General features: G+C 47.2%; 1 pseudogene; it reads right to left on the bottom strand.

Annotated features, from left to right (window-relative positions):
• Positions 1-3,725: 3,725 nt before the first annotated feature.
• LOC115320368 lies at positions 3,726-24,544 on the bottom strand (annotated as a pseudogene).
• Positions 24,545-27,935: the final 3,391 nt, after the last annotated feature.

Genomic DNA, 27,935 nt, shown 5'->3' on the forward strand with positions numbered 1-27,935 from the left:
CTAAGATGTGATTCTCGGTATAGTGGGCATACCTCTGTAATGCATTTTTTTTTTTGTTAAAGCCAGGAGTGCAAGTTTTATGGAGGTGCTAATAAAACATTTGGCACGATGCATGTGTTGCTGAAAAATTATTGGCCCATTCACCTCGTTTGGACAAAAGGTAAATAAAAAATAATCACACTGATGCACTGCCAGCACATCGAAGCAAAAGTTTTGCAGCAGGTGAGTAAGGCACAGGCACAAAAAAGGTATGTGGACACAAAACTTTGTGGACATGCCTGTGTGCCCAAACATAACTTTACATTTTAGCTCTGATATGGAAGGATTTATGCTCCGCTCATGTAAAAAGGTACTTCGCCAATTGTCTTTTTACTTGATTGCAAACAATGAGCTACAACAGCCTTTTTTTAGAAAAAATCTGAAGGGTGCAGGCGAGCTGGTGAATATTAACCATGTTGAATTAACCCGAGACTGGGGTAGAGAAGAAACATCAAAACGTAGAAGGGACAGAAAATAGACAGGACGACGTCTCAAACTCAGCTAACTCGTTTATTTAGTCCACCTCCTAATATAGTCTCAATCTCAAAGTCATCTCCACCAACACGAAAGGACGAAGTCTATACAGATCAAGCGCCACAGCCTTCATCACACAATGCAAGAATATTGACAACGTTTACAGGTCGACGCGATAAGGCAACATCCATCCACCCTCAAACTTGAACAGAAGTATGAACTGTGTATAGAATAGTAGTAGTGGAAGAGATCCTTTTGTTCAAGTTTGAGGGTGGATGGATGTTGCCTTATCGCGTTGACCTGTAAACGTTGTCAACATTCTTGCATTGTGCGATGAAGGCTGTGGCACTTGATCTGTATAGATTTCGTCCTTTTGTGTTGGTGGAGATAACCTTGAGATTGAGACTATATAAGGAGGTGGACTAAATAAATAAGTTACGTGAGTTTGAGACGTCGTCCTGTCTATTTTCTGTCCCTTCTACGTCTTGATGTTTCTTCTCTACCCGTCTCAGGTTAATTAAACATAGCCTTTTTTTGCTTCTTTGCCACATATCTTCCTGTTTTTGAAGTTATGGTTAAGAGTAGGACTGGAATACGAAGTTTCAGTCCCAAACTCTCTACTCTGGAGATCGCTTGTGAAAATCGCAACAGTACCAAAAAGCCAGATTGAGTGGTGTAGCTCGTAGAGCCTGGGATGGTACTCATTTGACCGCATAGGCAACTGCAGACAAGAAATACACCCAACTAAATGTGATGGGACTGTTTTTATTACAGCAACAAAGTGAGATACATTTTCCAGTGCTCGCTTCACCTACAAGTATCTCTTGCTGTAATTAAACTTGTAATCAATCCAGTGCAAACACACTATGACAGCCACCTGGTTCGGGCCTTCGGCCTACATGCTCTACCCCCGTCTCTCGTGAGCAAAAGAAATGACATTTCAAATTAACTGATGTCGCCCAGATGAAGTAGTGGTTCGAAAATATTTACTGACACTCAGCTTCCTCTATGCACTGGTCCAAATGAGAGTTGTCTTTGTCCTAAACGATCGAGTGACTTTATATGACGCGAATTTGGTGTAAAAGGCAACCTCCACTGGACAAAACCGCAACACCCGGGGAGCTTCATCTCAATCCAGCTTCTTTACTCCCGGTGTGGTAGCGGAGTCTGCTAAGCATACTTCCGGGGCAGAAATTATTAAAGTGGTAGAGAAATTTCAATCAAATAAGCCGCTTGTGTGGCTCAAAGGTGTAGCGTCTTTTCCGGCGCCGCTCATCGGGGCTCTGATCGATGCATCAACCACTTCGGTCCACGACGAACACTCTAGCAGCGCAGGTGGGTACAAAAGCGAGGTGCTCGCCCTCGCAGGATAGCATGATACCGCTAGCTTCCGCCGGTTGCGAGTTGCTTTTCACTACGCACTCCGACACCGGGCGGGATGTACTACAGTCCACTCTGGTGCAGAATATAAATTCTGGTACATGCAGCTTGTAAGCAAGGCGCTGCACAGAGCCGTTAGGTGACAGCGGAAATCCCGATGCCTTCTCTCTTCGATTAGGTTGGCGCTCACTCACCTGTTATTGACAAAAAAGGAAGTCTAATTTCCACGGAAGAGAGACTACCGTCTCGATTATGGGAACGTTTCTATCAGTTTGTTCGTAGCCTCAGTCACGCCGCACACAATCGGCAACCACCGTTGCTCTGTCGCCGGTTGTGTCACCGACCGCTACCGGCTACACCGACTGAACCCAGACTGAACGCTTCACTTACACGCCTTCAATGTCGTTTTCAATGTTGTGACGTAACGGTTTGCTGATTGGTGCAAATGGCTTACATAAAGTTCAAGCTATAACCGCTTGGGGAATAATTGGCACTGGCGGCGGCCCTTGCGCCTCCCAATGGCCCAACTCTCCCAATATACGGCTCTGGCGTGGGGGCTTCCGAGGCGCCGTCTGGCGCTGTGACGCGATTGGGCATTGCCGTTTTGGAGCGCCTTTTTTGAGCAGCCAAGGACCCAGTTTGGAGAAGCAGAAAGGAACTTTTAGGGTCCTACCGCATACTTTGTTTTCATGCACGCTACTGCAAGTATTATGTCAAAGGCCGACCTGCAGAAAGACCTTCTGCCTGGAAGAAATTCCTTCTCTCTCCTTGCCTTTCTATGGCCTTCAAGCACCAGCCACAGTAACAAAAATGTTGTGACGAGAATGTTTCCCCTTTTTGTGAGAAACGCCCTTTCGGAATACTTTTGAAACCACAGATTTAGAGGGACCAAAGGCCCGTTTCGAAGCAGCAGTAACCTCTGGAGCCCAAGCACATAATCCATCTTCGTTTCCTCTGCAGGCATCAGAGAGGACGTGGCAGTGTAAAGGAGTCCAGTTTCGGCCTTGTGAAAGAGAAACTAACTTCTGGTGCGAAATCTTCACGTTTTGGAGAAGTGTATCATTATTCAGCAGGATGAGCCCTTTCACACATGGCGCAGCAATTAGGTAACTGCCGACGGTGCCCACGACTGGCGGAATGCCCTCGTAAAGGTGCCCCAAAAAGAGGCAAAAAATCTTCCTACAATTAGACGTTTTACCTAGTTTGTAACCAGATGCTTCATCGCTGTGGCATATATTTTAAATCATTCTTAGGCAGCGATGAAAGCCACCGTCGGGTGTTGACCACCGGGATGAGATGCTGTACAGGTACAATGATATGCATGAATGCATACACAGCAAGTACTATACCAATCGATGACCCGAAGCACCCGATTCGCCCTTCTTCTACATCAGCAGTCCCCACAACCTCCACAGTGTCTTTCAATTTGTTAGACAGTCTGAAGTATGAGACCTCAACTTCAGACTAGTTCTGAGCACGGCTCTCTCAAAAACTGGCAGATACGCCAGAGAAGCACGAAGGACCGTTGCACCTCATATTGGATCATATTGTGTGTTGTGTGCATATTATGTATACGGGTGGTCAAAATAAATGTGGCAGTAATAAGGAAAGTGAGTGGCGGCATATATCGCATGTTGGAACTTGCTTCTTGTTAAGAAGCCGCTCCCAGTAAATCAGTTCAAAATGTTACTTGAAAATGAGCCAGCCTTACTAAAAGCTAGAAAAGTGACTGCCATATGCATTGTAAACAGCACCAGGCAGCACGTTAGATGAAAGGGACGTGCACCAGCAGCTACGTTGAGAATCGGCCACCAACTGTTTGAGTGGGGAGAGACACACATGCAGAAAGAATGAAAAGAGAGTTTAATGCCGCCGCTCAGAGTGGTGACTCTTCCTCTTGCGGTCCCTGCACCTCTGGTTCATGGTGTTGCTCGGATCGCTGATGTCGTACGCTTCCTCGGGGTTGAGGTTGGCCGCGTCTCGGGCCAGCACCGGACCTTGCTCCTCAAAGTGCAACGTGTGTGCCAACCTGCGCAAGTCCCAACGCCGTCCAGCCTTTGGAACAAGTTTCGTACGAACGGCAGAGACCAGGATATAACGGGAAACTTTGGAGTCGCATCGTCTTTTGGGAAGTGCAAAGGGTGTCACATTGATCGCGGCTCCTGCGGTACCATGAATGAACTGCTTTGAACTCGACTTTTATACATACTACCGGTTTTTGTTTGAACTTAAGACGAGCCGGTGACCTAGAAGTTGACTCGTCGGCGGCCGAAATGACGCCAGCAAAGTCCGCCGGGGCGACTCCGCAAACGAACGAATTGGAGTAAGCTTGAGTTTGTGCGGCCCAAATACATTACGGATCGTACATACTGAATCCGGTCCTCAACAGAGCCACCTCGCCATGCTTCAGCATCTCACAAACACCAAAAACAACGCCATTAACTTAGCGCCTGCACGTAAACAAATGGCGAAAGTGGCGGGCGCTGTTTGTCAACATGGTGGAATGCGGCTGATCGGAAGGGAAAAAGCTAGGCAAGTGCGTCTAGTGGATTTTGAATTCAAAGCGAGTTTGAATCAAATAGGGGTTCTCTAACGTAACAGAGCACCCCAAAAGACACGCACACCAAACACACAAATACACACACAAAAAAAAAATTGCTCAGCACTTTTTTTATATGGACTTTTTTATGGACTGTGGCTTCAGGAAGTCCAATGCCTAGGTTGGGATGGCAAGTAAATGACACGTGTGTCATTAAAAAAAAAAAAAAGTTAATATAGATATGCCCAGATATACCTAATCGAGGGAATTTATAGATCTCGCTATTTGTAAATATCTTCTCCGAATTCAAGAAAAAACAAAAGATAATCATGAATGATGAATTAATGTTGTCAGGACATCTCCGCTTAATACATACTCTCGTATAATAACCAAAGTTTAGTCCTGAAAATTTTACTGCACTGTAGATATCGAAATCCACAAAGTTTCCTTACTCGAACTCAACTTTCCCCTTAAGCTCCTGACTGGCACATATGTAGTTTTTGAAATTTCGATCGCGGCGGGGAGGAGCCCTTTTGAACACGCTTCCTACCGAGCATCGCTGGACTGCGAAAAAGTGACACCCCGCGGAAGCGAGCTTTGCGGGTGCGTCTTCTCCGCAGTGCACTGGGGCTTGGTAAGAAGCGCGCTCAGAGAAACTAACCCCCCTCGATCGACACTCGGAAAAATATGAATATCACATCCAGTGCGCGCATTACCCTCTGTATGCATAATCGAAGTGGGTACATAACAGATGCGCGACACTTGCTTCGTTGGTTACAAACCAAGCCACGGACGCGTAAGTCCTATAGGGTTCGCTCATCATTGCCATCGCATTGCAGGCAGAGCACAAGGACAAAGCCACGGAAAAGGAACACGCAAGAAACACGCAAGCGCCTGTGTCCCTGTGCTCTTGTTCTTCTCACTATGTCACTATGTCTACTGTCTACCTGCTCATTATATAATCATGTACAGAAGGGGAACGGCAAGGCGCGTCCTTCAAACGCCCGACTTGCGGCACGTGCTCCGTGCCTTCCGCTGCGCTCTGACCGCGCGTGCGCGCTCAAGGAGCATGAGATGTTGAAACATTGTCGAAGGTAGGGAGCTCTTGCTGGAGGCGGGACAACTCAACCTCCTCCCTGCTGTTTTCTTCTTGTCAGTGACTAAACCCTTCTTCAGAAATGAATGATGCTAAAGTTGAGGCTCGGGTCAGTTGGTACATACTTCGGAATTAAAAACAGCGCGAAAAGACGAGGACCAGACAAAGAAGTGACACGGACGTAGCGCTGACTTACCTACTTGATAAGTCAGCGCTACATCCGTGTCACTTCTTTGTCTGGTCCTCGTCTTTTCGGGCTGTTTTTAAATCCTTCTTCAGACAGAATCGTGTCACTCACCACTCGTCGGCGCCCTCCTCCTCTTCCTCCTTTTTCGGACTTGCGGGCGCCCGTTCCTGGACCTCCTTCAGCTTGGCATGGAACTTGGCTTGGAACTTGGCTAGAGCCGCCAACGTCTGCGCGCACAAAGCCCAAACTTTCACGGAACATGCATAGGGATCATCAATTTTTCTTTGTGAAATGTCAAGGCGTAGTTCTCCTTCTGAACACAAGACCAACAAACTTGCCAAAGTCAACAGGTTTTATGCTCACAGACCACCGATATAGCAATCAACCTAACTTGCAGTGCCATCTCCCCATAGATGCAGTGAGCAGACGACGCACTCTGTTGTCTGCTACCTGTGCCTAGCTTGAGCTTTCTATGTGCAAATGCCAACTTTTCTAACTAGCTTAAATTTCTTTTTTTGCCATTTGGTGTTTTTTTTAGTTTTTGCAAGAAATTACTATCCCCTCAATATACGGTCAGAGGCCGACGTGCGGTGTTTCGCGCGGTCCTCGAACGAACAAATTGCTCACCTGCTGTTCCCTCTGTGATCCTTTCTTCAGCTGCTTTTTCTTCTTTGCATAGAGCCGCTGCTCATCCCGACAGGCCTTGAACAGCGCATTCCTCCGCTCTTCCTCCATCTCGCTGTTCTCGTCTACTTGCTCTGCACGCACAGTCAAACCGTATTAGCGAGGGCAAAACTGGGAAAAGCCCCGCGTCACTCGGTAACTGAAGGATAGTGAAGCGATCAAGCTGTCGTACAGTCTCGAGTTATCCTCTGTGCTAGTCTGGGACTGTCACGTGCCATATTCGGCGTCAGTTTGCTCGATTCTCGAGGCTTATGAAAGACACACAGTCTTTCCGACACGCTCATCAAAATACGTGTTTTTCACATAAATTCAGATTTCAGATGTTGCAAAGGAGAACTTGGCACGCGCATTTTACGCCTCGACGGTGCGCGCATCATCGCGTGTGGCGTTTCCGAAAGAAAGTCCCGCCAGCACTCTGCAAAGTGGAAAGCGAAGTTCACGTTCCACTTTGCGGTTGTTTGCAGTGGCGCACCTTAGCTTTGACCCCACTATTTCTCGTCTTCTCATTTCTTCCAAAGCCCCCTTCCCTCCTGCACACGCTCCCATCGCATGTGGGCTGGCTGTCTTGTGACGACATTTCAAACTCGCCTTTCCCGCACGTGCCGTCGGAGCAGTTGGTTTAGCGTCGGATTTACAACCAGAGAAACCCTGGTTCAAAACTGAACTCTTCCACACTTTCTACGGAGCTCTTCTTTAGACCGGTGGACTAATGCATGATGCTCCTGCTTCACGGACTGGGTTACAAGACTGCGTTACAGGGATGCGCATTACAGAAATGTGCGTTATAGGAATGTGCATTACAGGAATGTGCATTATAGAAATGTGCATTATGTGAATCTCCGTTACAGGACACTGCTACGAGCCAGCCCTACGACACATCCGGCATTAAAACCAAAGAAAAACAACCCGAAGGGAATAGACGGCACTGAGACCTGTATGCTGTCTGTCCTCTTTGGTTGGCATTTCAGTTGTCTGTAATTGCTAACCTCTCGTTCCAAATGTTTCTCAACATTTCCTATTGCAAAGCTCGCCAGTGCTTGAGTCTCGGAAGGGGCAGTGGCCCTTCCCTTACCGTCTCCTTTGGCGGCCTTTTCCTAACGAGCCTCGTCCTGTGCCCGCATCTCCTGCTTGAGTTGCCAGAACTCCTTTCGGATCTCCCCGCTGAAACCAGACGGAAGGACTGTGAGGCCTCTGGTAACCCTGGATCTCAAACTAGCCAGAGGGTGGCCTGCTAAACAGAAACAAGGCCAAGCCGCACAATGTGGTCAACTATTCCATCACTATCCACAAAGATCCTCCGTGCAAACATAGCTGGGGGTAGGCTTTTGAGACAGTCGCTGTCATATCGCGGAGTAGTAACAAAAAAAGTTTACCTCCGCTTTAGTGTGCAACGTAACAATGAAAGAAATGTTTGTGGGGTTTCAAGGCCAAACGTGGAAGCGTGCCCCATCTTTCAGATTGCGTTCATCGCCTAGAGACATAGAAACTTGGGTCGCATTTTTCTGCGCTAAAAAAATAAGTATGGCATTTCAAATTGTGAAATGCAACGCAAGACGTGCCGAGATCCCATAAAGAATTTATTGGCAGACGACGAAGCCTAAACTGCAAAGAAGTTTTTCGGCAAATGTGACCGGGGCCATAGTTGCGCTCTCTTGTCTGTGACCTCATCCCAGCATTCGAAACCAGTATTAAGCAGAATGATTTACCGCGACTCGGCATATTCCACATTGCATTCAAACGATTAGTAACGTCAAACGGATCATTTCTATTTAAAAACAAAACACACAACCCGAGATTTCTAAACCTCTGCTTATCTAACAGGGCAAGAAGGGAGTCTGCGCGCCCATTATAGCTAGACCCTGATGAAACATAATAGACCATTTTCAAATCATGGGTGCCATCTGGTGGCTACTGCACCAATTGTCAGAGTTTACCGTTGCCTGGATGCACACTCGGCATGTGTTCGACATGACGGCTGCGTCGGTGTTCGGTGCAAACTCGGCTGAGCTTGATATGGTGATATGAGAAATTCGTAACCCTCGAGTGCATAAGCTTTTCTAAGGCTTTTGAAAAAATTGGATGAATGGATATTGGACGATAGTTCCCATTACTATTTCTATCCCCTGCTTTAAGCAGTACTGTTACTTTTGCTGTTTTCATGCCTGTGGGAAACACACCCGACGAAAGATCAAGGTTATAAATATGCGTTAAACGAGGCACAATGAGGTCACAAGGAATTTCACGGGTTTAATGTTCATAGTTTATACCATCAGCACCGCAACTGGAATGGTTGCATAAATTAGTTACTGTTGGAAAAACTTCATATTCATCGGTGGGATAAGTCCAGAGTTTCACAAACTCTGGGTATATTTTGAGCTGCATCACTGCACTAGGTACCAGACCCAACTTTCACAAAATGACAATTGAAAGCATCTGTAAAACCACACATTTCCATCCAATCCATAACTAACGATGTTTTATACATTCAGAATCAAAAAGTTAGTTAAAATAGTTTCGCTTCGCACGCCTCAACATTGCGTTCAGGTGTTTTTTTTAACGACTTAAATACTCCTAATTTGACCAAGACTCTTGTTTTTAAAAATGCTTTTCTTAAGCCAGCTCTTGCACACATTCATTTTATGTGATATTTAGTAACCCATGGTTTGTGGGCATGTTTATTGGTTCTAGCCAATTTTAACAGAAATGAAGAAGTATAAATATCTTTAAAAACCTCAATAAATGTGTTGTAGGCTTTATTTATATCTTTTATGCCTATTATAGTACTCCAGTTTACGCACTCAACGTTTCTTCTTGCAACAGTTTATCGTTAATATTTGAATGTATCTGGAGGGCTGAACCTCCATGACCCTCATTCTAGATGTCACATTTTGTTTATGAATCAGCATGAATATGGGCAAATGATGTCACATTTTGTTTATGAATCAGCATGCATATGGGCAAGTGATCACTCAAATCTAAACACATCACTCCACCAGAAATATCAGAGCTATCATGATTTGTAATAAAAAGGTTGAGCAAAGAAGAACATGACGCTGTTATACGTGTGGGATGAGATTGTTTCCAGACAGCAATAATGATAAATCCGACTTGTCACGTGATAGATCATGAAAATCGATATTCAGGTCACCTCCAAAGATGAAATTGCATTTTACTTCAGTCATAGTGCTAAACAACTTTTCTAGAAATTCGTCGAACTCTAATGCATTTTCATTGGGTGTGCGGTACAGAACACACTTCAAGCTCTTTATGTATGCATAGCACTTCGTAATGATCTGTAACTGCTGACAATTCGGATACCTCATAATGCTTCGTAATAGATGAATTTCTTATCCCTTTCCAATTATATTCTCCTCATGTTGCTCTAGATATTTCCTTCCCTCGTTGAACCAGACTCCCAGATATTTGTATGATTTTCCTCCAAGAAATGGCGACCGTCAATGTTGCCCTATGGGATTTCGAAAAGGGTCTACTACTAGCGCTCACTAAGGGACCTAAAGGTGCATCGAGCCGCGACACGAAAGGGCGAAACTTACATTTTCTTGATGGACGCCTTCCACTGCTCGTCCTCAAAATAGTTCCTCACTTCCTCTTCCTCGTCGTCTTTCTTGAGCCGCTTCAGTTTGGACGTCACAGTGAAGCCGTCCTTGAACTTCTGGCGCACCCTGGCGGCGGCCACTGCGGTGGCGGTGGCAACAGCGCCAGTGGTCTCCTCGTCGTCGTCCGACGCCGCCGTGGAGTATTCAGGGTCGATGACCGGAACCGAACTCAGCCCCGGATCATCCGTCAAGTCATGACTGCTTTTGCTCTTGCCCTTCTGGTCCTGACACGGAATGGAACGAAACGAGGGAACCAATTATAGCGCTGGCTGGATGTCAGTTCTTCAAGGGGCTAGGATGCAAAGCTTAAAAAATGTAGAGCCCTTCCACTTCACATGAAGATGGAGGACCAGCCAAGCTGTTATCTTTACGACATATAGGATGATGTCTAGACGATGACGTCTAGGACGATGCCTAGAGGACGACGTCTAGGACAACTTCGAGGACAACGTCTAAAACGACCTCAAGGATGACCTCAAGGATGACGTCTAGGACGACCTCAAGGATGACTTCTAGGACAACCTCGAGGACAATCTCTGGGATGAGCTCAAAAACGACGCATAGGTCGACCTCAGGGATGACTTCTAGAACGACCTCGAAAGCAATCTCTGGGACGACCTCAAGAACGACTTTTAGTAGAACCTCGGGGATGACGCCTAGAGAAATTCAGCCTTTCCACTCTGCTGAAAACCAGAGTGCCAAAGGCTGGAAAGGTTGCCGTCATCTATGAGCGACGGCGGCAACCAGACAGCTGGCAAGCCGGTTCTCTGGTTACCGCCGTTGCTCATAAATGGCGGTAGCTGTCCAGAGTTTTGTGTCGACATTTGTTTGCCCACGGACATGATACTGGGGAAACTCGCCCTTAACAGCTCTGCTGTAAAAGGAAGATTACTCTCGACATGGAACGCTCAGGGATTACTTAGTAGATTTGCCAAGTTCCGCAATTTTGAGAGCTCTAGTAGAGCGGCTCTCCATAAGAACCTGCGGGCTCTTTGGGGTTCCTTGAGGCTCCTCAGGGTCCACAAAGCCCACCGCCATCAGTCGAGCCGAGCAAGAAAACTTTTTTGTAGTGACACTGGCTGTGCCACAAGGCTAACCAAACTATGTGCACCGAGTGAGCAGGGTTGGTAATTCTCCATTTCACAGCTTTAAAGTTGGTTTCCACCTTTAACCATTTTGTCATTGTTGTAATCGTCCCGCCCCTGCCCAGGTAGATAATGTCCCCCCCCCCCCCCCCCACCATCACTTCCGTCAACCCAGAAAGGGTCTCCGAAACATCAGTGCTTGGGGAACGCTGCTTTGTAATGACAAGAAGGGATTTTCTACTGTCTACCATTTCGATCTGGCGACCAGGCAACCCTGATGGAACTCGGATGTCAGCTGCTTGTAACTAGAGTCACTAAATAAAGCTACGCTTTCACAGTACCAAATCTTCGGTCCACGCGCAGATGGATAGGTGACTCTAGCCAAGCCAAGCCGAGCTGTAGCCGTTGCCTGCGCCAGCTGCCGCAGCCGTGGCAGCAAATCAAGGTTGTGCTTTTCATATCTCAACATAACACGGAAAATGAGCATGCTGAGCGACGGACTTCTGTGAGCGCGTGCAGTAAAAAGTAAACACCAGCAGGCAGAGGATCCCCGGACCCAAGATGGTGGCGTTGAGAAAACGCGATGATAATGATAGTGACTCATGTGACTGCCGCTGTCCAATGATGCCGCAGCGAACCAGAATATTGTTGGATAGACCGACTGTATTGTCGGCAAAATGCCAAAGAAAAGGAAAGTGCTACTCTGAAAGCGTTACTTATTCAGGGGCTCTACCTATAACCTGCCCAGGGTAGCGATGTAATGAAGTACATCAGCCACGTGACTGATCGTATAGTTGCACGCCCTCTCGTTCTAGACTCATCCATACTCGCCACGCTACACAGCTCGCCTCATTTCCTTGCCTGCTCCTTACTCCTAGTCTACCGAAACAAAAGATTCTGGTGACGCGAGCGATGTTGTAGACTCCCGTCGGCTTGATATGCGGGAGGGCAACGAGGAAGCCAATGGCCGAAGCAGCCAGAGTTCCAAGAGTCAAATCCACGAGTGCATGCAAGAGACGGTTGGAACTGCGCCACCACGCCGCTAAGGAGGCAGATACAGGTGGACTACGTCACCCTTCAAACATGGCGGCCTTCTTGAACAAACGGGTACGAGAGTCCCGCGATTCAATCAAATTTATCTAAGAAACTAAAACGCTGCTTACGAAACAAATTTAGCAAAAATATACAGACACCTAAAGGGTTTGAGCAGTAGAGCTAGCTCGGATTTTATGTTTCGCGTGTCCTGACCCCCTTTAAGCGCTGCGTGGCATTCGGACGCCAATAGAAGTCCAAAGCAACACCCCGAAAGTCAAGAACAGCTTCCAGTGGCTACCTTGGAACCAACGTCCAGCTCCATCTCGTCTTCTTCCGCCTCCTCGCCGAAAGAGAGCAGTTTGTAAATTCTGTAACGAAGTAGCACGCGTGTACGGCCGATGGTGTATAAAAAAGTTAGCTATGAATCGCCCTTAGCTACGACAAGTTCCCTGTCACAGGCGGGGCACTGGGATTGTGGTTAAGTAGAGAGAAAAATCTGACCCGTGCATGGCAACAGGTCACTTCAGATGCAGTCAACAGCTTTTCTTTTGTCTCAATATACAGCGATGTCAGGAGAGACATGCGTCGAGAAGTTGCTTTTTCAGTCCATCCAGTGCTGACACAAAAGTTGCGAGGGAGTGAAATGGAACATTTCTTCGAATTGAGATTGTAATTACAGATCCATTACTTTTGCCTAGAGCACCGAAGGGTTCTTTACGGTGAAATTTTCGAAGCTAGGCTCCAACAACCCGGCCGGGAGTGCCACAAGGTATAGCACCCAAGTCGTATCAATAACCCCGGCTCGCAAAAGGGCCATTCACAAAGATGCGTTTGAGCACATCTGACTGTGTTATGACAAGATACGAGTGCAAGTCACCAAAACATCCATGTTTTGTATGTCGTCTCCTAAGTTACTCCTCAAATTGACTGCCATACTGCAAAAGAAGCACGGATGACCCAGCAACTCACAGTTGTAAATGAATGTAAATCCTCGTATTGCTGTCAAACGTAGTCAAACGACACTGTGTTAATGGGCCTTTAGACTGAGGCCTATACGAGTTGCACATTACTGCGTAACTATCAACCGCAGGCTCTGACTTGTCTCAATTAGAGCCTGCATACTACTCTTAAGAAAAGCTGTACTTCCAACCCTCATGGAAGTCAGTGTCATCTCAATGTCACTGACTACTTCCACGCTGAGTCAAACGACGGCGTGGGAAAACTCGGTGTGTTTTAAGTTGAAGAAGCTCTAGCTTCAGTTGTTGCTATACTTCGTTTCACCTCAGGTCCGAGCGCAAACGATGTTATGACCCGAAGGGCCAATCAAACAGCGCAAAACGTGCAACGTCACGGCGTGTTCTCTGGGCCTGATAGGACTAGCCGGCGGAGGAGCACGCACAGAAAGACGGCGAATACCAGCTAGTCCTATCAAGCGCGCATAGAGCACGCCATGACGTTGTGCCTCTTTCGCTGCTTGATTGGCCCCTCGGCTCATAACATCGTCCGCGCTCACACATAAGGTGTAACGAAGTATAGATAAAACTGGCTCACCTTGCGGCAGCGGCGGCTGAGGCGTTTGACTTAAGCTTCTCTTTGGCGGCGCGCTCTTATTCCGCCACGCGGACCCTCTCTTTTTCTCGAGCGACGAGGTCTTCAAACGGGTTCACCAGCACCTGCATTGCGGCGGTGGCGAATAAGAAAGCAGACGCCGCTTTATTTGATTTTCTCTCCCTATAGTTGCACGCAGCATTACCAAGAGTACAGGGGTGAGAGCATAACTGAAGAGGAGGGGAAGAAAAAAACTCCCCTTTTACTTGTACCCTCCAAGATGTCGCTCTTGTCCCTGCAGAGATTAGCCTGTCACTTAAAATTAGTACAAAAGCGGCTCTCCTTTCTGTTTCGCCCGTGGCTTCCTCAGCACCGCGCGCAACTAATGAAGTCTAAATATTAGACTCTTTGTGGAAAGCCATAGTAGCACAAAAGCGGCACCACAAGCAGTTATGTAACGTTTGGCTGTAGTGGCAAGCTGTACCAGACGGCTGTGACGAAAAACCGACACCAAGAAGCGTTATGCACATGGGAAACCATATAAAAGGACTTCAGTTTACCGGCAGGATTTGAACTCACCACCCCGAGATTGTGAGCTAAGTGCTTCGCAAACCGAGCCATCCAGGGTCTGTGGCCAGAGCACGCAAAAGCAAACTCATTCGCGCGGCACAATCTGCGCTTGTCAGTCTTTGTCAGCATGATCAAGCTCGTATAATTTTGTTTTTTTCTTTGATCAGGTACATTGCATACCCTAGAATGTCCAGGACTCCAGATGTCGAAAAATTTTGGAGTAATTTACGACAGGGCCTAAGAACCCCAAAGGGTCTGAAAATTATACTATTTAGATAAAATATGTGCTTGGCATTTTCTGTTGGTTGCCTCATTGTAAATTATATGAAAAGTATAAGTATGGAAAGCATAAGTATGAAAAGTGTAATTATAGGGACAAGGCGGCGAACCCAACTCCGTGGAGACGATCTTGTGCGGGTGCAGTGGGCGGTCGTTCGAGTCCACGAGGCCATCCTCCAGCCACAGCATGTTGTACAGAGTGCTACCAGCAAGCTGGGGGCGGAAAAGTACTTTTTAGCACTTTTAATCCCTAAACCAGCGGTTCTCAACCATTGATGTTTTGCAGACGCCTTGGCGATCGGCGGAGATGATGGAGGACCCCGTTCGTGGTGGGGGGAAGGGATGGGTTATGATAATGATTCCATAAATCAATAAAACTAAGGGCTAGTGTGAAGTAGACTTTTCCTATTGACATACACACGAGACAACTTGCCCGGAAATTGGAACGTTTCATCTCAATCTAAAAGAAATACTCGACTGATGAGGTAGGGCTTCGCGGACCCCCAATTGAGAACCACAGCTCTAAACTGAGGGCATTTAGTTCTTCGTTTCGTTTTTGCATGGTGCCATCTATGTGGAGTGCCACGAACCTTCCCGAAGCGGGGACGCGGTCAGGCCGCCCCATCGGCTCTCGTTTTCCCTGTGCCCATCTTGCACCCCGGTTTCACCTTACGTACGGCCGCAGCGGATGCTGCGAGCCATCTCGGCCAAACAAGATCTGTAAACGTAGCGAGAGATGCGCTCTCTGCCCGTCACTGCGCCCCCTCTCCAAGAGCACGTAAAGCTCACACAGCCTTGGACTGGCTCAAGTTGTCTCGCAGCATCCACAACGGCTGGTCACAAGTAGGGTTTTCTGTTTTCAGATAAATCCGAGAAAATACGAAAAACATTCGCCAAGAGGCTTTTCGTCCAGTTCGGACATATCCAAAAACAAAAACAAAAAAAAAAAGAAACTCTGAATTTTGAGGTCACAATGACAAAATAAAAAGCAGAAAAGACAGCGTTTTAAAGACAAACTTTGTAAGAGTACAAGTGTAAGTGGGCCTGACAAGATGCAACTTCAGTTTCCTTTGAAATCTCTAGGTTCCTTCGAGACAACGGGTCGTCTTACCTGGACTTTATTTATTTCATTTTATGAATATTTATGAACTGGGAACACACTAAAATAAACTCAGAATTTCCGAGAATTGGGAATCAAACAAAATGAACTCCAACAAACCCAGAATTTTCAACGAAAAGTTAACTCCAAAAAAGGCCCTCCGAATTTTGCGAGGAATAAACTCCGAAAACACAGACTCCAAGTTGTAAGGGGAACACAGAGTATACTTTCTTTAAACGTAACTCCGATTAATGAAGTGTCCTAGATGAGTGGAACTTTACAGCATGTGCTTGTTATTGTCAGAATGTTTGTCTCATCCTTTGATAACTAAACTTCTCGCAATGTGGAACAGTTTTGCCTCGTCCTTCAGAGTTCAACTCAAAGTGAGTCTGCTCTAGTGCCGATAGCACTGGCATAACCGAGAAATACTTTCTGCAAGCATACAGTCAAACCCGTTTATAACGAACAGCACGAAACGCTACGATCAGTTCGATAGAGCAAAAAATCATTTACCACGAACTTCCGCGATGAGTTCATTGTAAGGCGAGAGCGTCTCTTTCTTTCTCATCATTTCAGTTCCACCTTGTAACAATGTGCTAAAAAGTTCCTTTTTTTTCTTTTTTTGCATGCATGGAGAGGTTGTTTTTTTTAGCTTATCTTTCCTTCTGAATCGCTTCTTTCGCGAACAAACGCTTTGGGTAAACATTTTTTTTTTTTTCTCTGCGCACGTGCAGAGTATATTCTTTAGCTTCCTCCCCTTCTGAATTGCTTCTCTTCGCTTAATTTTGTTCGCAACTTGAGCTTTTAGAATGTTCTTTCTTTCCTACTTTTTTTTTGGGGGAAGGGACAGGGTAGAAGACGATTGTCTGCACGTTTTTGCAAGCCTTCCCGAGGGGAAAAGTTTGATATAGCCAATATGTTGTTTGTTATAAAACATGCTTTTTACATGCATTTTTATTTAAATTTTCCGCGAGTTCGATATTGACAATAATTCTCTGTACGTGGGTTCGTTCTAAACAGGTTTAGAACCCTTTTAGACCCGATGGACCACCTCATAGTTGGCCCCAGCCTTATGTCAGTAATGGAGTAGTACTGCTAGCAATGATAGTTTATAATTATGCATCTAACATGTCATAAGTTTCACTAGAAGGGTGAGGGATTACCAAACAATAATGCCCTGCCAAATTTTTATCCAGTAAATTCAGAAAAGGTTATGGAAAGTTCAACTTGCTTGCCAAAAGGAGCTCCCTTACAGCAGCGTTGACGCCCAAGCCGAAATGCCAGCTTACCTTCCCAAAGACGGTGTGCCTGTTGTGGAGGTCAGGCGTCGCACCGAGGGTAAAGAAGAACTGACTGCCGTTGTCGTCTGCTCCTCCAGAGGCCATGGCCACCAGACCCCTCTGCACAAACCGCAGCCGCGTGTGGCACTCGTCTTGTGGAGGTCCCATTTCAGGAAATGACGCGGCGAGATTTTGGGTGTGTTCATTCTGTGAAGGTAACACTTGCCCAGTAGACTTGTGCATATAAAACTCGTCCTGTCAAACTAGCGTATGAGGCAATGACTTGGCAAGATCGTGCCTATAAACCTTGGCTATGAAGTGGCGTCGTAACTGATCAACTTCCAACAATATTTTTAATACCTCGCAATACGTGCCATAGATGATGTGTATTCTACAAGTGATTGAACATCACGGCGAGACATTCGAAGATGATGTGTGTTCTACAGTGATGTAACAGGCAAAATACTAGTTTGGAGCAGCCAGTGATGCTTTTGGAGCAAATGTCAATATCTGTTAGCACATCACTTGAGAATGAAAAAGTGACTACATCTCAATGATTTCCTTTATGATAGTAATCGAGGGTTCCTCTTTAATATCTGAGCATACGTCTTACCACCTTTTGTGATAAGAATAGATAGGGCATAAAAGGAACACAGTCTTCTTATACAAGGCTCTAGTCAGAGTAGGTTTCATTTACAATGGGTATTAAAAATGGTTGAAAAGTGAATCATAGCACGCAGCACTTCATTGGGATAAATTCTCTCTCTCCTCTTCATTTTACATTCAGTAGCCTGTCTAGCTCGTAAACATAATGCTTGTAAAATGCCAGCAAGAACCAGCATATCCGCTAACATGTCTACCAAGAAAAATGTGTCCCGTAAGTTTAATGGGGTCATGAAACGATATCGGGTTGAAATGATCATGATTTCGCAGAGGCGTATTGGTCCTAGTCTGCCCCAAGTATACTCGCACAGATCGCCACCGATTCAGAAACTTTTTGGTCGCGGTGAAATTGCAAAGATAAAAGGGGACTATTTCTTTCAGTCCTGCCTTCGCAAAGCATGATGACCTAATTGTAGTATCAAAACCACCTGTCTGACGAAAGTTGAGCCTGGCTCATGAATTGGACACGAGAACTGCGCGAGCATTCGACTTCGGCTTGTAACAGTCAATGCCTTGGGCGACACTCATGTAGTGGCTCGTTCCGAAGGCTGCGGTGATGAGAATAGCCCATAACTACGCCTGGAGCTTAGCAGGCATTTGCTACTTTGCAAACCCCAGCGCGCGACTATGATAAACGTTGGCAGCATAGGACAGGCACCAGGCCACGTGGTCGCTTGTGTTCTGGCTCCAAATTGAGGAAGTGAAAGATGCTCAGATTTCTCAAATTTTCTGGGCGACTGCCATTGCCTAGAAAGAAAAATAAAGGCAAGTTTACGCAGTTATGGACATTAGAGAGTGATTCTAAGTATTATCTAGCGAGAGTAGAAAAATAGTTTCATGGCCCCTTTAATGAACCTACGAAACTCGAGACTCTAATATCATAAACAGCAAAAACAACCACCCAAAAATATTGTAAAAGCCTACACTCGCGCTCTAAAGATGACACTGCTCTTTAGCAGCATAGGAACCAGAGTCACATCGAAGTTTGCTGCTCTTTCGATCGACAGCTGCACGGGAACTACAGTGAAACCCGTTTAGAACAAACCCACGTACAACAAATTATTGTCGATATCGAAGTCACGGAAAATTTTAAATAAAAATGCATGTAAAATGTACTTTTTATAACAAACAGCATATTCACTATATCAAACATTTTCTCCTTGCAAAGGCTTTCAAAAATGAGCAAACAATTGTCTTCCAGCCTGTCCCTGTCCCTCCCCCCTCCCCCCTCCCCTCCCCTCCTCCCTCCTCCCCCCCCCCCCCCCCCCAAAAAAAAATGGAAAAGAAAGAAAATTTTAAAAGCTCAAGTTGCGAACAAAATTGAGTGAGGAGAAGCAATTCAGAATGGGAGAAAGCTAAAAATACTCTCCACGCACGCACAGAAAAATAAAACTTTTCATCCCAAAATCATTGCCCACAAACAGAAGCAATTCAGAAAGGGAAATAAGCTAAAAATAAAAACAAAAAAAAGCTTATCAGCGCGTAGGTACAAGGCGGAAGCGAAGAGCTGAGAAAGAAAGAGATGCTCTTGCCTTACAACGCACGCAACATGGAAGTTTGTTGCAAATGATTTTTACTATATCGAACCGATCGTAGCGTTTCCTGCTGTTGGTTATAAACGGGATTGACTGTACAGCGACTACAGTATTTATCCAAATATATGTAAAACCTCATTTTCTTCTCTCTCTTTCACCGCTGCTTTTCTTTTATATTAGAGATTAGCTTACAATGGGGACAAAGAAGTTCAACTTGTACTAATCCTGAGCATAATATGCGTGCCTCTCGCGCTAAGCCAGGCACTCCCCCAGCTAAGTCGCTGCTCCTAGCACTCCAGTGCAAAGCGGTGAAGCTCAAGAAGGCATACTGGAGAAAGGTGGCTAAGGTTGACACGAGCGGCGCAAGAGCCACAGTACTCTGCAGCCACGGAACAAAGGAGAAATGTATGAAAGAGTAGCCGAGGTACCTTGAAAGGGGCTCCACAGATAGCCTCTCCGCCCTCGCCGGTGCCCGTGAGGTCTCCACCCTGGGCAATGAACCCCTTGACCACTCTGTGGAAGATGGTGCCATCGTAGTAGCCGTCCAGGCACAGCTGGACGAAGTTGCGGCACGCCTTGGGCATCTCCTTCGACCACAGCTCCACGTCGATGTCGCCCACTGTGGTCTTGAGGAGCACCTAAGAAGAAATCGAACGAAAATCCCTATGTGGCGAGCGAGTTTGTCCGCTCCTTGCGCCACGGGTACAGTGATGTCACAGCAAAGAGCTGTGATTGGAAGTATAGTGGGCAGACAGAGATATGCTAGCTGCTTTAAACTCTTATCTGCCCAATCAGAGCGAGCAACATCGTCATCTGCTCCTGGCGCAGGGGGGACAGGGGCGTCATGGTCAGCATACGGCCGGCGGTGTCTGCTAGTCTAGCTACGGCCATCTTCTGTACAGCTTCCCGAAATCCACCAATTCTTTACAAACGAGGACTCAGTTTCCAAGGAAGGAGGGAGAAGATATCTCAAAGGGTACATTGCATTTTGTTGGCAAATAAGCACAGGACGCGCTCGAACAAACGAGTAAGTCACAAGCCAGATGTCGTCTGTTCTCTACCACCACCACCGCCAGAAAGCAAAGAACGCATGCAGGAATAGAGCTTCGTCAGGTTTGTACCGTACAGTGAAGAGGTTACAGATCAGTAACAGTGAGGGCTCTGTGTGGCACCATTAATCGACGCTAGGAGTAGATGAAATCCGGAAAAAGAGGTGGCACGGTTCGCTTAAAGAAGCGTGGATAGATTGATCAGCCGGCAGCACTGCAAAGCTAAAACAGCAACATTGCGGTTGGCAACACCGTCAAGTCCGTGCTGGTGATGGGGTTGTGTCACCGAAAAAAGATGCAAAGCCAAGCTGACTAGGCAGAGGCGGCGGTAGCAAACGATAGCGTGTGGTTCACTCGCTAAATCAGAAAGTCACTGTACTGTAGTCCTCAACACAAAAAGAAAGACCAAATTCTAATCCAATCCAGAGAACGAAATCTCATTTTTAGATTTTGGTTTCGACCGTTGAGCTCTCTTAGCCCCGAGAACACGGAATGGGGCCACCTTATGGCTCCTCCTCGTGACGTAGGAACAAGTATCACATGACCGATTCTATGTATGAAGGTTGAGGTGTATTGCTCACGATTCACATTTAGTTTGCTAGTTTGATTAAGAGTTCAGGTTTGCTTATGACATAATCTTTTCGCTATACTTCTCGTCAAAATTAAACCCAAGCAGAGCAACAACAGCAGCATCACAGCCTAAGCAACAAGACCCAACAACCCAGCTAGCTTCGTGTTATTGTATTGACCACGAGTCGGTTGTAGTTGTGGCTTCGGAGGCTCGTCAAGTGACAAAACAGATAGATTCTGGGACAGCATTGTTTCCGGAGAGGTTTACTTATTTTTTTTCCAGCCTGTCGGAAACAGATAGTGCAATACAGAAAAGAATCGCAAGGACTGTTGAGCAGGAGTCAAACTAGGCATTCCGATCACCGTTTTCTTCAGTTTGCTTGTGCGGCTTCGAGGCTACTGTGGCCCTTGAAAGCTCACCGAGCGTTGAAATATCACGAACGTGCGGCATCACCACTTCATTACCTTCTGCAGTAACTTTTTTGTTCTCGATGCCGACGTGAGTTCGGCAAAGGAAGTGCTGGCCTGGTGTCGCGTAACTAGTGTAGTTACCGAGACGTGTTGGAGCTACATCCGTGTTGACTTTTGTGGTGTCACCTCAAAACAAAAAGGGACATGCTCGAAAAATAAGATGTGCATACCACAAGATGCCAAGGTAATCCATACAGCGTTTATCTGAGCTGTACGTCAAGAAACACAGCACATAAAAACACTGAGGGTGTCATTGCGACGAAAGTGTGCGACGCTACCACACACCGCTTCGAAAATGACAAGAAGAAGACGAAAAGATAAGACTCACCTTCTAACCAAAAAATCTAGGTAATAACTCAAACTCAGAAGGGGTCCACTTAAAAAAAAATGAGAAAGGGTCAAGCAAACATTTTTCATTCAACAAAGCAGCGGGTTGTGGGCAGCGAGTGACCAACGCCTTGCTAGTACGGCTACAGCCTCTCAAGTCGGCGGGGCTGTTGTCATTGCTTCTGGAATCCGCGGATTGAGCAGCCTTCACTGGGCATCGTAGTTTAGAGTATGTGTTTCTTTCCTTTTGCTCCTTGAAGTTGGGAAGCACCGAAGAGCACGTAGAAGTATGTTCGCTGGTCTCCAAGGCGAAGAATTCGAGCGGTGTTGGGCAGTCACAAGGGTATTGTGCGATTCTATCGTAACCTACACGCAACTTCCGAATCCCATCGCTCGGTGCATTCAGATTTGTTTTTGGGTTTAGTCCTACGCACGTCGTTTTGCGTCCTAGCAAAAACAAAATATACTTAGCGAACACTTTCCGCTGCTACGCGCTAAATCGCGCAACTAAGGCAAAGCAGAGAAAATAACTGGCCCCGTCATATGTGATGCCAGTCACTACATCGCCATCGAGCGATTGCAGCGCTCCAATCGGTCCTGCTCAGGGCTAATTAGTAGCATTACTTTCCAGTCGTACTGGTACAGTGTACTGGGGTAGTGTCTGGACCGGTGCAACTTGACAATGGGAACTTGTGAGGCTGCGCGTGTAGACAACAATCGCGGCGCTGCAGTCGACAGGGCGGCAGAAAGTCGCTGCAGTACGCACAGGCCGCTGAACGTGCGCGTAGTGGACGCGCACAACCATACTGACCCTAACGCCGATGCGCCGGTGTCTACACCTATAGCGACACCACACGCCTCACACGGTCCACTCTGGTCTTAAGGTTTAAACACTGCAGTACTCGCCAGACCAAAACTTCCTGCCCACACCTCTCCTGGCCTCCCCCCTTTCTCTTCACTCCAAAATAAATGAACAATCACAACTTCATGTGCACTCTCCTCAACAAACGAGGCACTGGCGATATGATTCCGTCAGCCTGGTAAAGGGGTGTCCAAACAGGACACTACAAAACCCGCGACTCCGACAAATCGTGAAAATCGAAGCGGACGCTTCTATTTTTACGGTCTGTCGGAGTCGTGAAAATGTTTGCAGGAGTCGTGAAAATTTTTACTATCACGACTGCTCTCCTCTTCAGATTGACGTCACACGCCACCTGCGTCTGTCTCACCTCGCCAACGCCCTCGCGTACCGCCGTCGCCTCAGCTCGAAGGCCAAGGAGGTCCGGCTTTGGGTGGATTTGGGACATTCCTGCGTCGAAGGGTGCGTTTCGCCCGCCTCGGATCTGCTTTCTTTGTCGAGATTCACTTTCATCGTGATGGCGTCCGATGGGGTTCCGTATTGTGAGCGGAGGCCTTGAGCAATTGACCGACAGCCAACAGAGCGTGTGAGTGGCTCTCCGGATCCACGTGATAAGCAGAGCAAGGCCGTTGTGGAGGAAGCGAGGGGGAGATTTGACGGAGGGAAGTTTCCCCCCGGGAAGAATTGACGGAGGGAAATTTCCCTCCGACGGCCGGAAGCGGATCGCGGCAGAGCGCGGCACGATTTGCCGGAGTCGCGGGTTTTGTAGTGTCCTGTTTGGACACCCCTTAAGGCGCGTTCGATTAAAGGGATACTGAACCGAAATTTGGATTTCGTAAAATAAGGCCACAAAAGCGTTGAATGGGACGCTACGAACTCCAAAACAGCAAGCACTCATATATCAATATCTCAAACAGATGGCCATACTTTTGGAAAAGAAGGGCGCGATCAAGCAAGGGCTATGACGTACGTCATTGTCCTCCTGGAGAATTTGAGAATGAGGGGAAGCGGCCTCGCTTCTCTTTTTCTCGCTTCGGTTCACCAGCTCAAAGGGACATAGCGAGGAGGAGGGGAAAGAGGATTGTGACGTCGCATGTCTCGTCGGCCGTGTTCAATCGCGCATTTCTTTTCCAAGAATACGGCCATCCATTAGAGATAGCACTGAATGAGTGATGTTCTTGGATTTTGCAGCGTCCCGCCTATCCGTCCAGCCTTGTTTTGGTTATGAGCTGGAAATTTCGGTTCAGCATCTCTTTAAACTGGGTGAGATGTCGTCGGTTAAGTGCGATCATTTTTCAGCGCAGTCACCTGCACCGTCTAGCTTGCACCCTCACCAAATATTAAGAAAAAAGCTCGAGTAATTGAAAGGACGCAATAAAAGCACTACTTCACAAACCTTACTGACGTCTCCCCGACAAATTTCAGTGCTCGTGGAGGACAGCGGGAGGCACTCACTTGATCGAATGACGTTTTAGCGAACGCCCACGTTTCATCGAACGACACTTTAGCGAATAGTCGGACGCCGCGAAGCGGCGTTTTCGGGTGGGCCAAGTGAGTTCATATTTTTGTAATGAGTTGCCGCAGACTGTCGCCGCGAAGCGGCGTAAAGCGCAGCGCGGCGGATGGGTTAACGCGCGCCCCCGTTATTCGCTAAAACGTCCATTCGCTCAAATGTCGCCGTCCGCTAAAATGTCATTCGCTCTTGTGATATGGAGCCAAGGACGGGTAGCACGGTAGTCATTTGGTTGTGACGTTCGCTTATGCCAGAAGTCCCACTAGAGCGGCAAACAGAAACTGATATCGACAGGCTTGGAGCACGTCCAGCATGCACGCGAAGTGACAGATCACTCGTCCATACCTCACGAGCACCGTGTGATTGCAGGCCTGCCAAAAAAAATATCCTCGCGTGCATGTTGCGAGTCATAATCGGTATCGGTTGTTTCTGTCTTCTGTTAGTCGGTCTAGCGGTCTCGGACATTACGGGGGTGCTTCGAGGCCTTACCTTTCCGCTCGTAAGCGGTTCTTGAATGTAAATGTTGCTCTCATGACTTGCGGTTACCGAAGAAAGCAGCCAATTGATGCTAGATCTGTGCGTTTCCGAAGGTGAACCGAAGAACGTGTACGAACCACATCCTTCGTGTCCACGAGGTTTGTACATGGTTTGTAAACAAACCAGTTGTAACTGAGTGGATGGTAGATACTATGCTTTTTGTATGAATTGGTCGATGCTTTGTGCCACCTGCTGTTCATAATTTGAAACAACACCGAGTCACTTTTTTGTTGGTTTTATGTTGGGTGTCGCAAACTTTTGTAGAACATGAGCAACCTGATTGTTCTACAAAAGCACAAAACAAATGCTCGGCATTGTCTATATTTAGTCTGCTCTCTCGACGCACAAGCCTGCATTCCCCTGACGTCACGGCACTAAAAAGCGCGGGTATATTTGAATGTTGCTTTTAGCATCCTTTTCCACTTGCCGACAAAACAAAAAACAAAAAAAACAAAAAGTGAAAGCCGTTTACAACTCTCTGTAACACCGAATTAGAGCGCAGCTCTTGAGGAGGAGGAGGGAAGGGTACTGGGGGGTGAAGTGACCTGGGGGGGTCACGTGACCTTGGGAAGTCACGTGACCATGCCGATGATGTCATCATTGACGTCACTGATGACGTCATCAGTGACGATGACGATGCGGACTCCGATGACGTCATCAGCGATGATGACGATGCGGATGTCGGTGACGTCATCAGTGACGTCACTGATGGCGTCATCTGTGATGATGACGATGACGATGCGGATGCCCCCCGAAGTCACGTGACACCCCCAGGTCACGTGACCCCCGCCGAGGTCACGTGACTCCCCGATGACGTCATCGTCACTGATGACGTCACCGGCATCCGCATCGTCATCATCACTGATGACGTCATCAGTGACGTCACTGATGACTTCACCGGCATCCGCATCGTCATCATCACTGATGACGTCATCGGTGACGTCACTGATGACGTCACCGGCATCCGCATCGTCATCGTCATCATCACTGATGACGTCACCGGCACCCGCATCGTCATCGTCATCATCACTGATGACGTCATCAGTGACGTCACTGATGACGTCCAGTGATGATGACGATGCGGATGCCGGTGACGTCATCGGGGAGGTCACGTGACCTCGGCGGGGGTCACGTGACTCTGGGGGTGGTCACGTGACTTCGGGGGGGTCACGTGACCTCGGGGGGGGGGTCACGCGACCTCGGGGGGTCACGTGACTTTGGGTGTCACGTGACCTTGGGGTTACCTTGGGGGCCACGTGACCTTGGGATGACCTTGGTTACGCCGACGGCGACGCCAACGGCGACGCCGACGCCGCTCAAGCCGGGAACGGGCCCCTAAGAGCTGCGCTCTAAAAAACAGAAGGGCATAAACACAGCAGCAAACAACAGTCAGATGGGGAGATAAAGGTCCTGAAGAAGGTCCAAACTGTGAAGAACGGGGAAACAAACGAAATAGGAGAGGAGGTCAACTTCGCAGGAAAATTAAGAAAAACTAAGGAAAAGAACGCGAGGGCTGTCGGAACATGACGTGGGAATAACGAACAAACAAAAAACGAAAAGGACAAAACAGAACAATTAAGCACAACAACAAGTTTTTTTTTTTTTTTTTTTTTTTTTTTGCGGGAGCGGTTGAAAATGAAGTTAGATTTGATGACGCAAACGCGCATATTGAGTGCACGGTGTCTATATTGAGAGAAGTGGTCGGAAACATGCGGTGAGCTTCAGGGTTACGAGGCGGCGGTGCTCACGCAGAAGTGCATGCGGTGCAGAAAATAACGCAAGCAATGTTAGCAGATTTGCCGGTATGGGCTGTCAGGAGTTTTGTGTTTGAAATTAGGGCCAAGAAAGAGCTAGCGTGTGGGAGGTGCTATCTTGAATATTCGTGCGTATGGAGCGTGCTTTCCTCGCTTTCCGAATCGACCAACACGCACGTGCTGGACTGGGAAGAAAATTACGCAAACAATGTTAACAAATTTGCCGGTACGGTTGTCAGGAATTCTGTGTTTGAAAAAAAAAAATAGGGAGAGGAGGAGCGACACGCTTGTAGGTGGGGCGTCTGATATACGCGTTTTCACCCCCCAAAAAAGGGAAGTTTTGTGCATTGTTCATACGTCCCGCGAAGTAGTTCTTACAGAATTTGTTTGTCGGAGAAAGGAGCGATGCTTTTGCCGTTTGAAGCGTATACGCCTTGATAAGGTAACATATATCTAATCTAGAATGAACCTACATAATCTTAATTATCTACTTATAAGGAAAAATTAGGTAGTAATGCTATACGCGAGGAGCCGGACTTTTTTTTACTCCGGTTCTTGAGGTGTACGTGGTACCGGGTGATTGCTGTGTGGGGGATTTAGGGACGGCGGAGGGAAGGCGGCTGTTCACCCTTGAGAGATCGGAAGTTTGCGGGGTGGCGGTAGGCGACAGTAGGGGCTTTAGAAATCTGTTTGGAAGGGTACGAGGCACTGAAGTGGACTGTGGAGGTGGCCAATAGTGGAGAGAAGCTGATGGGTGATTTTGGTTTTGGCTGGTTGAAGGCCGACGACCAGACTCGAGATTCTGCAAGGCAGAAGATCTTCCTCACCATGGGGGAGGAGGAAACAGGCAACGGTGAACAGGGTAGAAGGGGGAGAGGAGGAAGTGAGGGAAGAGTGGAAAGCGCGAACTGGTCGTTGGCCTTTAAGGGCGAGAAGGGTGTTATGTCAGGATGAAAGGGGTAGGTGTTTTTTTTTTTTTTTTTTTTTTTTTAATCTCGGTGGAGAGAAAAGGGCGTCGGAATGGGACATGTGTGAAACGCGGTCTAATGTTGTCGAGAAGGGGGTGAGGGTACCCCCGGTTCAGAAAAATTGTGGACATAAAGAGGGCCTAATTATGGAAATTGTCAACGTCACTGCAAAGGAGTCGAAAGAGGAGAAATTGTGAAAACAAAACGGAGTCGATTAGGTGTTTGCGGTGGCAAGAAGAGTAGTGAAGGTAGGTAGCATCCTGAGTCGAGGCTTGTAATGAAAAGACGTTTTAAAGCGGCTGTAGTCGATAATGTTGAGGACAAGAAATATAGCAGAAGTAGAAACTGGCTCAGGTGAAATTTTTCAACATGGGGTCCAACTTGTCCCAGTTCAACCGGCTCATGGAACAATTCCCAGTTGCAGCTGGTCCAAGTTTGAGCGGGACCCAGTTCAAGCGCGTCCCAGTTACTACTGGTCCCAGCCAATTTGGAGTTGGTCCCAGCTGGAATTGGTCTTAGCTGGAGTTGATCTCAGCTGGAGTTGGTCCCTTCCGCTGGTGCCAGCTCCAGCAACAACGAAACACGGCACAAAATGGAAGGTTGACCAGTTTTTATTGTCAACAACTTGGAGAATAAAAATAAATAATAGATTCAGTGACGTACACGTTTCCGAGCTGAAGGAATCGCAGTGTGGTTCTGTGAGGAACTCTTCAGCCGACCCGTCTTGCTTGCGATGATTGAATCGCCCTTTGAGAGGTAGTGTTCATTGAGATGAAA

Source organism: Ixodes scapularis, unplaced genomic scaffold, assembly GCF_016920785.2.
Source record: "Ixodes scapularis isolate PalLabHiFi unplaced genomic scaffold, ASM1692078v2 PGA_scaffold12__126_contigs__length_90152505, whole genome shotgun sequence".
In the NCBI taxonomy this organism is placed as follows: Eukaryota; Metazoa; Arthropoda; class Arachnida; order Ixodida; family Ixodidae; genus Ixodes; species Ixodes scapularis.